The 12,032-nt window shown below is 50.2% G+C and overlaps 1 pseudogene across 1 annotated transcript; it reads right to left on the bottom strand.

Moving 5' to 3' along the window:
• Nucleotides 1–242: 242 nt before the first annotated feature.
• On the bottom strand, nt 243–778 carry LOC309962557 (annotated as a pseudogene). Its single transcript has one exon. The product of its transcript is annotated as an uncharacterized misc_RNA (transcript).
• Between the last annotated feature and the right edge of the window lie 11,254 nt (nt 779–12,032).

Here is a 12,032-nt window from a genome sequence, read left to right on the forward strand (position 1 = left end):
TGTTTTACTGATGATAGCAGCTAACCTTTGTCACATGGGATTCAAGCTGCCAACCCGCAGAGGAGGCGCCCAGGGCCCGCAGTCCACCCTGGTCGAGGGGTCTGTGGAATGGACGGCAGGTTCAAATCCCTCTGGGCAACCACTGAGTGTCAAGCGATGGGGAGAGGGGAGGTCCTGGTGCCAGCAGAGGGGCAGGGGCTCCCGAGAGACAGCAGCTTGTGGGGGGCAGAAGATCCAGCCGGTCAGCAGCAGAACGTGACCGAGGCGGGGATGCAGCAGGCAGGGCAGCAGGTGGGGCGGCAGAGCAGGGACACGGAGGAGGAGGGTCTGTGGCAGGACGAGGGGCAGGGGGTGGGCTGGCAGCACAAGGGGGCTGAGCAGGGGGCGACCTCACAGCACACGAGCTCGCAGCACACAGGTGTGCAGCAGACAGGTGTGCAGCACACACGTGTGCAGCAGACGGGCACACGGCAGGCCTGCTGGCAGGGAGAGCAGGTGCGGCAGGGGGGCTGGCAGCTAGACTGCTGGCGGCACAAGGCCGTGCAGGGGCCGGTGCAGGCTGGTTGGCAGCAGGGTCTGGACACACAGCTCACTGGGGCGCAGACGAGGGTCAGGCAGGGGGCCGGGGCACAGTCGCTGGGGGCGCGGCAGGGGGGATCGCAGCAGCTCTCTGTGCAGTCGTCCACCTGCCAGCAGGAGCCGGTGCAGGAACCGGGCAGGCAGAGCCTCTGCCGTAGCTCTGGGCGCTGGAGCACACGGACAGGGTGGACGCGGCCATGGTGGGGCAGGGGGGCTGAAGGAGGGTGTGAGTGTGTGTGAGGTGCTGGGGATATCCGCTTTTATCCCCCCCACCCCAGGGTGTGCGCGTGGCCCCAGCAGGAGGCTCCCACGCCTGCCCTTCCTTGTTGATGTTTGGAGCTGTTGCACGAGCCCCTCATCAGGGCAGCTGTGTTTTCTACAATCAGCTTCTACTCAGTAAACTTGTGAGTATGTTGCAAGAATCTGTTTTCTCATCGTTCTTTGGCTCCAGAAAGCTCGTAGGGAGTATACGACGCAAGTTTCTGCTGAGTGGCTGTCTCCGTTCTTAAGTCACATCCAGGTATGGGCTGGGCGTGAGATAAACTCCCAGCCACTGGCAGCCCCTCCCTCACACCAGCTGTGCCAGTGTGAGAACACAACAGGGAAAGATGCCCAGCACTACTGCAGCCCAAACTGTAAAGCACCTAAGAGGAATGTTAGGAAATTAAGTTGTGAACAAAATAGTAAACTTTACCGAAGAACACACACATCCTGTGTCCCCTGGGACACGAGAGAGTTGTGGGCAGGAAACTGGAGACTGTGGAATCCCCACTCTCCCTGGATGGATCCGTCGCTGATGTGATTTCAATCAGAACCCAAAAGGAAACTTTTTGGTACAAAGTGAAGATATTGAACCACCAGGAAACACTTGCAATATAAAATTTTAAGGTCTTTACAAATAAAGCAGAAGTAGATTTGATGGCTATATGATAATGCTGTGTAAAACTTTTGAGGAACTGCTAGACTATTTTCCGTAGCAGCTGTACCAGTTTACATTTCTACTGGTAATGTACAAGGATTCCAATTGTTTCACATGCTCCTTGATATTTCTTTTCTGTTTGTTTGTTTCTTATTCGTTTGTTTTAAATTATAGCCACCCTAGTGGGCATGAAGTGGCATCTCCCTAATGACCAGGGACACTGGGCTTCCTTTCTTGTGCCTGTTGGTATATCCTCTTTCGAGAAATGTCAGTGAAAGTGCGTTGCCCATTTTAAATTGGATTGTTTGTCTTTCTGTTGTTGAGTTATAGGAGTTTTTAATGTATTCTGGTTACTAGGCCCTTATCAGAATTATGATTTGCAAATATTTCCCCTCAGTCTATGGGCCGTCTCTTCACTCTCTTGATAGTGTCGTTTGATACATAGACTTTTTATTATTAGTATTTTTAAAATTTATTTATTTATGGGGTTGACCAAAAAGTTTGTTCAGGTTTTTCTGTAAGATGGTATAGCACAGCCCGTATGAACTTTTTGGCCAGCCCGATATTTTTTGGCTGTGCCCCGCGGCAGGTGAGGTGTTAGTTCCCTGAACAGGGCTCGAACCCACACCCCCTGCATTGGAAGCGTGGAGTCCTAACCACCGGACTGCCAGGGAAGTCTCATAGACTTTTTAAGTTTTATGAAATCCATAAGTTGAATGCTCGGTTAAGCTGCCCCAGCAAACACAGCACATCTGTCACAGCAGCTGCAACTGGGGCTACTCCCTGGTTGAGCCTGCAGCTGTCCACCGTCATTTCCCAGGACCCGACTGGTTTTTGCAGGCTCTCGACTGGCGCATGGAGATATTCCAAGAACCGCCCCCACATCCTTTAGTCTTTAAAGCAGCACTAATTTCTGCCACTGCTCCCAGGTTGCAATGCTGATTTTGAATCCCTGTCCTGACTTGGGGTGGGGGAGGGGAGGGGAAAGCGGTTGCAGAAGCTTACCTTTCTTAATATGATAATTCCTTCCAAAGCCTGGAAGTGAACGTTGGAGTTGTTTTAAACACCGAGGGCGTCCATTCCAAGTATACCTCCAGGGACACAGGAGTGGCCAATGGGTTGGTTTGTGGGTTGGTCCCAGTGGACCCGCTCTGAGCTGGATGTTGCCAGGACTCCACTAAGGACCTCCCTTCCCTCTCTCTCATGTCGACGGCCCATAATGATGTTTCAGGAGTGAACTCTGCGCTCAACCATCCTTCCCCTTCCCCAGTATTGCTGCATGAGCAAATGCTGGTGCGGGGGAAGGACTGGGATAATTATTACTACGTGCACTTGTCTTGATCGAAAGATTCTTCTTTCTGGGGTGGGAGCATTTATTTACCTCAAGGAAATTGGGAAACACTGCAAATCACGACCTTTTTTTGGAAGGCTAGTTTCCCAACATATCACTCGCCTACTCTTCAAAAACCTGTAAAAACGAACCAAAATACCCCCCGCCCCCCAAATAACAGAAATCTAAGCTGGTTGGTCAGGAAGGGGAGGACAATGACTCCAGTAGCAAGTCTGGTCCCTCTCCCAGCTCCTGGATCTGAGCCAGTCCTCAGACAGGCACACCTTGATCATGTCCGGTACAAAGTTACCAGTAGTTTAACAACCAGCTTGCGACATTCCTGAATATTTACTACTTGCCTCTTGCAATGTGGTACAAGTCAGCTCCAGGCGGCTCCAGCGTGATTGCCGCCACTAAGCGCACAATCACCATGTGATTGGCTGCCCATCACATTCCCCATGGGAATCTGTGTTCTAAGAACCACCTTCAATAACTCCCTGCAAGATGCCTTCACAGAGGTCTGGTTTTCATTCCAGTCCCTTCCACCTGTTTTCTTAATTCCCCCTATGGGTAATGGTTTATTGAGTTTTGATTTATTTTTCCATTTAAAAAAAATGTAGCTAAAAATCTGTTTGTTTATTCTCCTTTCTTGCATATGAAATTATCTGAAATGAAATTATCTGAAAATTGTGATATGAAATTATCTGAAAGCCCCAAGCTAAATGAAGATGCCTAAATTATTATAGCCTTATAGATCTCTTTTTGAGTTTCAAAAGCAAAAAAAAGAGCCTTTTCTTCAAAGCCAAATGCATGCCCTTATTTCAAATAAAAAAGGAATAGCTCAATGGAACAAGCATTGAGCACCTACTGTATGCAAGCCCCATGTCTGGAGCCAGAGATACAAAACTAACAGCCTGGCCCTGGCTTCCCTGGGCTCACCTGGATCAGGGTGGGAGAGTCAGTGTCATTTCTGTTGTTGGAGAGGTGTAAGTCCCTCTCTCCTCTCTCCTCCATCTCTGGCCCCCAAGTGTCCTGACAGCCGTCAGGTTTTTCTGCAGGAGTAATAGAAACACGAATCCTATTGATGACACGTATGAGGGGTGGATGGGCAGGGCTCTCATTGCTGAATTTGAGATGCCAGTGTGGGGGGGCGGGAAGGACACAGCAGGGGATCCAGCAAAGGTGTCTGCTGTTCCCCCTGAAGCCCCAGAGCCCTGCCTTACAGAACTGACGTGGCTTGGGTTTCTCTGGGCATCTGGCCCTCTAGGACGCCGGGAGCAGCCCTTCCTGAAGGATGCAGTGGGCGGGGGTGGGGGGGGGGGTTGGGGCTTCACCATGTGACCTGAGACCTGCGTCCTGCTGTGCGGTCAGTTCTCCGAATGCAGCTGGGTGGGTCTGTCCGTGGCTGCAGCTGCGTATTTGCAGGGCAAGGGCCACGGGATCACTCTGATTTCTCAGGACTCTCGCTGAGCAAGTAAGGTCAGAGGCTTCACGCGACCTCCCTCAGGGGCCCCGAGCCTTCTGGGATCCCAGGCAGGGCATTCTTTCCTGTGTGCAGGCTGGCACCCGAACAGACCCAGCAGACACGGGAGCGAGAGTAATTCACCTGGAATGTAAATATTTGGGGTCAGGGCGCTGAGTTCGTACCAACACCCATGATACTCGCTGTGCATTCTCGTCCAACAGGAAGAAAACCAAAACACTCCTCTGATAAAAACAGTTCTGTTTTATGTGGAAACACCTCCCCACCCACACCTCTAACAGTACGTGGTTATCTTACCAGAGTCAGAGAAGGTTTTCCAATGAAATCTCTCTCTGCCCTTTCCGCCTCCATCTACTGGCCATCTTGCCAGCCTCAGCCAGGCGCAGAGAAGGATGGATCAGGAAGGAGCCCTAATGTATAGTAAAAAGAAGAGAAAATCAATCAACCAACGAAAACTGAGGCCCAGAGAAGCAGAGTTTCTGCCTCTGTGTTGCTCGACTCAATAGCAGATCCCACAGGACTCCAAGACCACCCCAGGGCACACAGTCACCGTGTAGGGCTCTGGGGACAGGCAGAATGTGGCCACGTGGCCTCAGTAGTGGACCTTCATCCAGGAAGCCTGTCTGTGGTTGCCTGCTGTGTCTTTATGGGCAACAATACACCTGTGAGTGGCCAGAACGCCCTCCTGACTTCAGCGCAGGTCAATGCTGATCACATTACCAAGCGCCCCATATAAACTCAGGTGCATTCTAAGAGCGCTCACCTGGAAATAACGCTCTCCCCACAAATAACCCAGGTTTAATAATGCTTTTGTCCCACATTAGAAGAAGTCACATGCTAGGCCCCGCATTCGTGCAGTGGCCCAACAATGCCATCAGGGACACTGGCTCTTCCTGTCTCTGCTTTACCACCCTTAATGTTGGCTTTCATTCCCAGACCCTTGCTTCACAATTGCACAGGTCTGACACAGGTCTGACTGCAAACCCCATGCACCTGGCGGGCCGCTCTCGGAAAGCAGGTCATGAGCCCATGCCAGGATGCACCTCAACGTGGGTTCGTAAATGTTCGCTGAACAGAAACGCATGATCCTAGAGCTGAAAATATATATCAAGTCTGCAATCAAACAGAATATTAGTATCTACTTCTTTCTGGAAAGTACCTAAAATGAAGCATAGTGGAAAAAGAATATTTGGCATCGTCACGTTTTCCTAATCTTTCATTTCAGGACAGAGAGAGGGAGGGAGGGAGGGAGAGAGGGAGAGGTGCGTGCTGTAAATATTCCCGCGTGTAAAGCCCCCACCCCCCCACGCACCTCCTTTCCTCTGTTGCCAACCAGTTTTCTTTTGACTTTCTCAGTGGTGCTTCTCTGTTCCCTTCCTTCCTCTTTCTACCTTGGTGGAACCCGCCGTTACCTACAGGGTTCTCCATCTTTGAGGCTCTTCTCTGACCTGGTTCCCTCCAGGTCTCAGAGGACCTCTTTCCTACCTTCCCATCAAACTTCCCAAACTGTAGCTTCTCACCGCCCCCTGCTCCCTATGTCTTGCCACCTGGCATCTGCCTGGAACTTGTTGGAGAGTGAAAAGCTAAGAAGACACCTTCTTTCCAGAGCCACTTGCTCTCCACTGGTTGGAATCCCCACAACCTACCCAGGGTCCTTGGAACCTGGGGGCTGAATATCTACCAGCTTGGGTTCCCAGGACCCCCTGTTGGGGGAGCAAGGAGGCCTAACCCTGGAGCCCATGGGGGCAAAGGGAGAACAGAGAAGAGAGAATAGACAGGCGGAAGGCAGACTGTGGCTTCTGGTGGCATCATCAGGCCTAAAGCTGTGCTGAGGGGCCCAAAGAACTGTCTTCTCTACCATCTCTCCTGAGACCCCTGGAAGGTGCTGAGACCCCTAGATGCTCCCCCTCGGCTGTCTTGTCCCTCTCTGATGTGCCTGAGTGGCTCCCCCAGGGGATGGAGCAGATAAGCTTCCTGGTCCCAAGGCTGCCTGAGAGCCAGAGCTTAGGCAGAGGGTGGGTGGACGGTTGGTGGTGCAGAGCCAGAACAGGCAAGATGCCAACGGGCAGAGAATCCAGGGGGGAGAAATGAGGGGCACAGAACCAGAAACTTCCTGGGTGCGTCTCCTGGGGGCCTGGAGGGGGAACAAGAGACTCAGTGGAAGGAAGGCAAGCGTTTCAAGGGTCAGGTGTGAAGACAGAATTGAGGAGCTGCAGGTCTGGGAGGATGAGGACAGGGTAACTGCTGGCAGACTGGAACGGGGGTCCCAGGGCCAACTCAGAGCAACTTCCAGAGTTCTGGGTGGGCGCCGGGCTGCAAGACGTGACAGCAGGAGACTGGTGAGACTCTGCGGGTGGTGGGTGCTATTCTGAGAAGTCTGCCCGGGAAGGTAGGAAAGGGATGGTGTGAGACAGGGTCTGCCTTAGCTCAGCTGCTATGACAAAACACCAGGGACGGGGAGGTTTATAAACAGCTGACAGTTATCTCTCTCGGGTCTAGACGCTGGGAGTCCAAGATCGAGGTGCTAGCAGAGTCAGCGTCCGGTGTGGTCCACCTCCCTGGTTCATGGACAGCGTCTTCTCGCTCTGTCCTTGTCTGGAGGAAGGTGTCAGGGAGCTCTCCGGGGTCTTTTTCATAAAGACCCTGATCCCATTCATGAGGGTTCCACTCTTATGGTCTAAGCATCTCCCAAAGGACCTACCTCCTACCACCATCACCCTGGGGGGCAGGATTTAACATGGGAATCTGGGGGACACGGATCATAGCAGGGTCAGGGTGGACACAGCAGACTCAGTGGGCAGCGTCTCCCACCCGCAGGTGCCGCGGCCCAGCGTCGGTGACCCACAGAGGCAGTATTTCTTTGGATTAACAAGCGCAACCCTTTAGGTGTTTTGGGTCGGGGAGGGGCTCCAGGGAAGACAACTATTCATAGCTCTCTTGCTCTATCGAGTGATTGTTGTTTTTTTAAAGTTTCCTTTCTTATCGGTAAGACCACAGTCGGTCAACATCCGATCTGGGCTAAAATGCAAGAGGCTGGGAGCCAGGCATCCAGTCACCTGTCCACGGCGATCACCGGTCCTACCGGGCGTTTGTGTGCCTGTACCCTTTGGCCCGGGGCCCTGGGCACCCAGGGGACAAGGCTCTTTCCGGCCACCACACCCAGTTCGAGTCCCCCGCTCTTCCTGTCCACGTGGTTTGGGAGGCAGTGAGGGTACAATGGGGTGAGGCGGGCGTCGCCCTGGGTCAGAGTCCTTTCTCTCCGGAACTACTGTGAGTTTGGCCAGGGTTGACCACAAAAACCCCTATGTGTGTGAGTGTGTGTGTGTGTGTGAGTGTGTGTGTGTCTGTGTCTGTGTGAAAGAGAGAGCCAGAGAATGCTGTAAGGAAGGCCATTTAGCCTTAGATAAGAGAGGTCTTTGCAGCCCTGCCAAATGCTATTTAAGAAACGCGCCCCCCGGGGGAAGGTGGCTTATTCTGCCCCAGGGAGAGAGAGCCATTCTACAAGCAGCGGGGGATTGGGGGCCTTTCCCCACTTCGCTGTGGCCACAGACCTGGGCTTTGGACAATCTCTCCTAGGGTGTGGGCTTGCTGGTCCAGAGCCTGCGTACTGCAGACGCTCTGTGCTGATGGAGAAACACCCAGAATGTGGGAAGCCGGCCCTTCCGGGGCACCCAAACATGGGAGAATTTGGACCATGAAGACTCCTGGAAGAATCTGATGAAGCCAGAAAAAAAAGAAGTGGAGCGGGATGGAGCAGAGGGGATGGGGCAGTTAGCCTGAGCACAAGGCCGGGCTCTGCCTCAGTGCTGGGACCTGGGGAGTCCCTTGCCTTTGAAAGCTTCAGTTTCCCCATATGTAAAATGAGGGAATCAAAACCAGTTCAGTAATCTCGGAGACACGCTAATAACCCAGCTCTCACAGCAGCAGGCCGTTAGCTGGGTCCCTGAACAATGCCTACAGCCGTGGGCCCCCTGACCCCGCCCTGGCACTGGATGGCCTTTCATGATGACAACGGTCACCCATGGCAACTGAGTCTCCAGCAATGCAGCATCGATACTTGGAAAGTGCTCCAGGAAAGAAACAGTAAATTCTAGTTCCCTACTCTCATAGCCGTGCGGCGGATTTCAGGGCACGGCAGAAGTGACCCCTGCTCCAAGGATGGCCGCACCAGGCGGGGCACAGCAGACACACCTGGAGCTGGAGGCCCCTCAGCGTGCCTGGGAGGCTGCTGTAAAATGCAGATGCCTGGGCCCTGTCCCAAACCCCCTGACTCGGAGCCTTGAAGGGTAGGCCCAGGGAATCTGGGTCATGTGCTCAAGGGGTTTCCATGCATATTAAAGTTTGGAAACCTTGAGAAGCCGGGTAGCAAAGTTTGGTTTATAAAACGTGAATCCTTCAAAAGTTGGCAGCTTTTACAAATGAACATATCTACGAAAGAGGAATAGACTCACAGACAAAGGGAACAGACTTGTGGTTGCCAAGGGGGAGGGGGAGGGGAGAGGGAAGGATTGGGAGTTTGGCATTAGCAGGTGCAAACTGGTATATATAGAATGGACCAACAAGGTCCTACTGTACAGCACAGAGAACTAGATTCAATATCCTGGGATAACCCATCGTGGAAAAGAATATGAAAAAGAATGTATATATGTGTATAACTGAGTCCTTTTGCGGTACAGCAGAAATGAACACAACATGGTAAATTAACTACACTTCAATAAAAATTAAAAAAATAAAGTAAAATTTAGTTTTAAAAAGTTGGCCAGCTTTTATTTTATGTTACTGAAAAAGTCTCACCTAATTCAGCCCAGAAAGGCCCTTGGTGTAGACAGCCGTGTCCATGAACGTCTTGGTTGTAAGTCCCCAGGTAAACAACACCCTCCCACCAGCTCACCTTCTGGATTCCCACAGTCTTATCGTCTGGTTCCTTGGGCATTTATGTTTGCAACTCCTGTTCCAAGAGTGGTTATTTGAGACAGAGTTCAAGTTTCAGGGCAGGGATGCTGTCTTACCCTTCCATGTCAGGGCAAGAGGCTGGATGCAATGGATACTCCATGGAAATGAATTAACATGAAATGCCTGGACAAAGGTCACGAGGCTTTCCTGGAAGGCCCACATAATCTGCTTTATCTTCCATAGGCTCCTAGTGCCTTTCTGAGCGCTCGCTATCAAATTATTTTATAACCGCAAATACGTGGGATGGGTCAGGCTTCTCCCGGAAACAACCTCGATGAACAATGAACAATGAACTGATTTGTCTAAAGTCTTCCAAGTAAAAACACAGTTGAGGTGAGAGTTCTGAACCACTGTCATCTTCCAATGAGCCCACAGTGGTTCCAGTGGTGAGAAGCAGAAGTAGGCTCAGAGAAAACTATGAGTAAGCAATTCTTTAGATGACCCATGAATTCTCTAGACAGTTCCAAAGTTCAGAAGACATTCATGTGGTTAATGCACAATCTCTGTCTAAGATAACTGTGAAAATAAGCCATATTTGTACCTTCTAAGGGATTCAGCAGTCCCATTACCCATTATTTCTAAGAGGCTTCAGAATGGTTCATTGGACGCAATGCTGCTTTCTGCCTTCTCTTTGTTTCTTTCGGTGTCCTTGGCCCAGAGAATCCGTAATGCGGTGGTTCTCAGACTTGACTGTCCCTGTGGAGATCTGAAAGCTCCTGTCAGAGAGGCCTCACTCCTTATCAATTAAAACAGAGCCCCAGGGAGTGGACCCCAAGCATGAAGAGGTTGAAAACATTCCCCAGGTGTTTCCGAGGGGCAGAAAGATTGTGATCCGCTCCCTTCACAGAACCAAACTGGACTTTCTCCTCAAAACGGATCTTAATCACTTGACAAACGAATGAGAAAAATTCACTTGGAATAGAATGAACCAAGTGAAATTCAGATTGTCCAATAACTGCCTCACCAGAACCAATGAGATTGTTGCCAGGGATTTTATTTCCCCCCAACAATAGTTATATTAGCTGATGGAATTTACTGATTTCTGTTCTCTTGTCAACCTCTCCTGTATTTGCTTTTCTTCTTCCTGAAGTTATTAGGTAGCACAGGGATGTCAATCCTGGCTGAACATTGGAAGGACCTAGAGAGACCAAAAATAACTGATGCCTTGTTCTGAGGTGTGGCCTGGGCACTGGAATTTAAAAATTTTCCCCAGATACTTTAATGGGTATGCGAGGCTGAGAGCCACTGATTTTGTAGTTCTTTCATCAAAAAGTCTGTGTTAAATGCTTCAGGGATTCCCTGGTGGTGCAAGGGCTTCGCTGGTGGTGCAGTGGTTAAGAATCCGCCTGCCAGTGCAGGGGACACGGGTTCGAGCCCTGGTCTGGGAAGATCCCACATGCCGCAGAGCAACTAAACCTGTGCGCCACAACTACTGAAGCCCACATGCCACAACTACTGAAGCCTGTGTGCCTAGAGCCCATGCTATGTAACAAGAGAAGCCACCGCAATGAGAAGCCCGTGCACCGCAACGAAGAGTAGCCCCCACTTGCCGCAACTAGAGAAAGCCCACGCACAGCAACGAAGACCCAAGGCAGCCAGAAATAAATAAATAAATAAATAAATAAATAAATAAGTAAGTTTATTTAAAAAAAAAACAATGCTTCAGTCTTTTTAGGTCTGAAGTCTTTCTTCTGCATTTGGTCTTGATAATCATTTTGTTGTTCATAGAATTCTAGGTCGAAAGTCATTTTCCTCTGCCTTTTGAAAGTTTCCACTCACCACCTTCTATCCTTAATGTTGAGATGTCAGCTTTTAGTCTAATTGTCATTCCTTTGTGTAGCTCACCTACCATTTTTCTCTCTGCTACCCTTTAGGTTTTCTCTTTGTCCTCGTTGTTCTGCATTTTTACTGCAATGCATCTGACAGTGGGTTTAGTTTTATGTATCCTGCTTGCTCCCCTGTGTTATCTTTCTATTTGAAAACTCGTGTCTTTCTTCAATTTTGGAAAGTTACCTTCTGCTATAAGTTGGATCTTTCCTCCATTATTTCCTATATTCTCTACTCCTGGAACACCATTAAATGCATGTTGTAGGATCTCGTTTCATTTTCCACATCGTTTAAGTCTCTTTTGTGTTTTTCATTTCTTTATCTCTCTGCCTGTTAGCATTAATTCCTTGGTACAATCTTCTATTTCACTAGTTGTCTCTTTAACTGTGTTTAACTCATCTTGTTTATTAAGTGGTTTATCTCAATATATATTTTCTTAACTTCCAGGATCTCCAATCAGCCAGTTTTTAAATCTACTTCTTCTTTTTTTTTTTTTTTTTTTTTTGCGGTACGCGGGCCTCTCACTGTTGTGGCCTCTCCCGTTGCGGAGCACAGGCTCCGGACGCGCAGGCTCGGCGGCCATGGCTCACAGGCCCAGCCGCTCCGCGGCATGTGGGACCCTCCCGGACGGGGCACGAACCCATGTCCCCTGCATCGGCAGGCGGACTCTCAACCACTGCGCCACCAGGGAGGCCCCTAAATCTGCTTCTTCTTGATTCACAGCTGCTTGTTTCATGGAATCCTATTTTTTGTTCATTTCTGTTGTTATCCTTTCCTCCGTCGCTTTGAAGAACACACACAGCAAGTTAAAGTCATCTGATGATTGCTCTATTATTTAGATTTCCTTGGGAGCATTCTTCCGTTTGTTGCACTTTTTGGAAATGTTTTCAAGGCATTTGTTTTCCCTATGCTTTGAAATGTCACTTTGCAGCTCCTGTTTC

This window comes from Leucopleurus acutus (assembly GCF_964270905.1).
Source record: "Leucopleurus acutus genome assembly, chromosome: 5".
Lineage (NCBI taxonomy): Eukaryota > Metazoa > Chordata > Mammalia > Artiodactyla > Delphinidae > Leucopleurus > Leucopleurus acutus.